Source organism: Eutrema salsugineum, unplaced genomic scaffold (assembly GCF_000478725.1).
Source record: "Eutrema salsugineum unplaced genomic scaffold, Eutsalg1_0 scaffold_192, whole genome shotgun sequence".
In the NCBI taxonomy this organism is placed as follows: Eukaryota; Viridiplantae; Streptophyta; class Magnoliopsida; order Brassicales; family Brassicaceae; genus Eutrema; species Eutrema salsugineum.
In genome coordinates, this window is record NW_006256836.1 from 1 (window position 1) to 3,158 (window position 3,158).

Consider the following 3,158-nt stretch of genomic DNA (forward strand, 5'->3'; position numbering starts at 1 on the left):
CCATCATCTTGTTTAGCTTGCTTGTTTAGTTCATTTATCATTGCGTTGTGTTGTGTTCTTGTTTATATTTTCACTTGTTACTTGTCACCAAACCTGTTTTGGATTAGCTTGACTTAAGAACTTATCTTATAAACTAGTGACTAACTACCACACATATGGATTGACACCCCTTATACTACTTTGACAAGGGGATTGATAACCCTTCTAAGAGCCTCAAAACTCTTAGTTATCAATTGGTGCCGTTGCCATATTGTGTGGGGCTAGTTAGCATTAGTTTCTGATATAGTTTTTGAGATCAAGTTTATTTTGTTTTACTGATTCCCTTTCAAGTTCTTTCTTTGTTTTCAGGTGTGTGATCAAAAGAGGTCATCTTAGTAGACAAAGAGAAAGAGCTGCTTATTTGGAGAGATTGGGAATGGATCAGCACGTTGGGATTGAGCACCAGGCTCAAGAAGCTGCTCACGGTCAAGGAGTTGGTATTGGAGCTAATGGGAACAGAAATCATGTTCCACACGGTCAGGTCCATCAGGGACCAGCTCAGGGTAATCAGAACCAAGACCGGCCTCAGGTTAATCAACCGCAACCCTTCCCAAACCCACCCAGGCGTCAAGAGCCTCCACTGGTCTATGTAGGAGACAATGACCGAGCCAATACACACCAATACAGGGCCGGCATTCAAGCTCCTCCAGTTCAGAACACAAATTTTGAAGTGAAAGCCTCTATGCTCAACATGGTGCAGAACTCTAAGTTCTATGGGCTGCCAAATGAGGATCCTTTGGAGCATTTGGATCACTTTGATAGAGTTTGTGATCTCACAAAGATCAGTGGTGTCTCTGAAGACAGTTTCAAGCTCAGGTTGTTCCCATTCAGTTTAGGAGACAAGGCACACCAATGGGAGAAGAACCTACCTAGCGGTTCAATACAGACTTGGGAACAATGCAAGTTAGCATTCTTATCTAAGTTCTTCTCCACTGCTAGAACCGCCAGGCTAAGGACCAAGATTTCAAGCTTCACTCAGCATTCTAATGAGACCTTTGGAGAAGCTTGGGACAGGTTTAGGAGCTATACAACTCAGTGCCCACATCATGGCTTTTTAGAAGCCTCTCTCCTTAGCACTTTGTATAGAGGAGTAGTTCCCAAGATCAGAACTCAGCTGGACACAGCATCAAATGGGAATTTCTTGGCAAAAGAAATCACTGCAGCTATGGAACTTGTTGAGAACCTAGCCATGAGCCAAGACACTTATGGGGAAGACTATGACCGGTGCTATAGAGGAGAAGGTTCTAGTAAACAACAAGAGCTGGAAAAGACACTAGAGGAGTTGAAAGTTAAGTTTGCAAAGCTGGTAAAGGTCACTCAGCAACCTATACACTATGTAGCTGAAGAGAGGAGTTGTTTTACTAATGTCAATGAACCTGGTCTTGCTCAAGAGGAGTTACACTTCATTGGGAACCAGAATAAGTTTCAAGGGTACCCTCCTCAAGGCTTTACTCAAAAGAATCAGAACCAAGGCAAATTCCAAGATCAACAATCTTATCAGCCACAAGCGGTTCAGGCACAAGGGAACAGCTTCACAAACCAAGTCAGCTTTCAGCAACAAAGGCCTCCACTTCTTGGATTCGGTCAGCCACAATTTCAGCAGGGTTCTATGCCACAGCAAGGTCCTGATATTGGCATTGTTCTCCAACAGATCTTACAAGGAAAACAAAAGCTTGATTCCAAGTGTCTTGACCTGAGTTCTAAGATGGAGACATTAGACTCTGAACTTAAGATTCTTAGAAAGAACAAGGGCATCTGCACTTCAGAAACTCAAGTCTCTCTTGCTGGTAAAGCTGTTCAATACCCCAAAGATTATTGCAATGCCATCTACTCAAGCGATTATCATTCAGCTGCTGTTCAAGAGATTGAATACCTTCTTTATGGTCAAGTCTCTGATGGGTCCAGTCCTAATAAAGAGGAAGAGGACTCCATTATAGAGGACTTTATGAGCTTGTTACCTGATCTCAATGAGGACATTGCAAAAGAAGGTGGAGGGGCAGCCTGTTCATTTTGTTATTTGCAGCATTGGAATGATTTTGTTGAGCAATGGAACAATTCAAGGGATGCTGAAGCAAGGGACCAGCCGGTTGCTCAAGTACAGTCAAGGGATGATGCCTCCAGCCTAGATTCACCAAGGGTGAAGCCTACATCACTCCCAAAGCAGGGTAATCGAGGGAAATTTACAATCTCTTGCACCCTTGGGAGGTTCAGAGTTGAGAATGCCTTGTGTGATTCAGGCTCAAGTGTAAATGTGATGTCTCTTAGCATGATGGAGAGACTTGGGATACAGAACTTAAAGGAGTATCCTTCTTCCATCACTTTTGGCGATTCTTACTCAAAGAAACCTCATGGGCTGATAGAGAACTATCCTTTGAAGGTTGGTGAGTGCATAGTTCCAACTGATTTCATAGTCATGAAGATGAAAAAGACAAAGGAACTTCCACTTTTGCTTGGGACTTCATTCCTTAACACAACTGGTGCAAGGATTGACTTTGATACTCAAAGAGTGGTGCTTACAAAGGTGGATAAGGACGTCTCTTACCCTGTTAAGCCTCCCTTAGCCGAATTTTGTGGATCAGCTGCTCAAGAAATAGAAGAGCCAAAGGTGCTTGAGATGCATTATGTGGGAAGTGTTGGAGTTTTAGGAGAATCTAAATCCCTTTCAGCTGTGGAGAAAGGAGAACAAGCCCACATCAACTATGGTCATAAGGATAAGAATGGAGAGCCTTTGATCAGATTAGAAGACATCTTCCTCACATGGTCTCCTACACTTAGTGAGCTAGAGATGCTCAACAGCAAAGGTGAAAGATCTGATTCAAAAGGGAAGAACCTTGAACCTGAATTTTCCTCACAAGACTTTACTCTCACCCCTTGGACATGTGAGGATGGAGCTGTAAAGTACAAGTTGGATTGCAATGGGAAATCAGAGTTATTTGCAGAGCCCAGAACCGGTCTCACAAAGGCACTCATTGACAAGGATTCTGATGGTATTCAAGAACTGATGCAAAAAGGTCTCAAGCTTGAGTTAAAGGGAAATGGGTCTGATGGTCTCAAAGGGAGCAGAGCTCAGCTTTCATGCTTCAGATATGACATGTTCAAGAGCATCAGTGCTCATCCTC

General features: G+C 43.2%; 1 non-coding gene across 1 annotated transcript; it reads right to left on the reverse strand.

The window, feature by feature from the left end:
* Window positions 1–985: 985 nt before the first annotated feature.
* Window positions 986–1,092, reverse strand: LOC112087111. Its single transcript, XR_002899887.1, has one exon. It is a non-coding gene; the product is annotated as a small nucleolar RNA R71 (small nucleolar RNA).
* Between the last annotated feature and the right edge of the window lie 2,066 nt (window positions 1,093–3,158).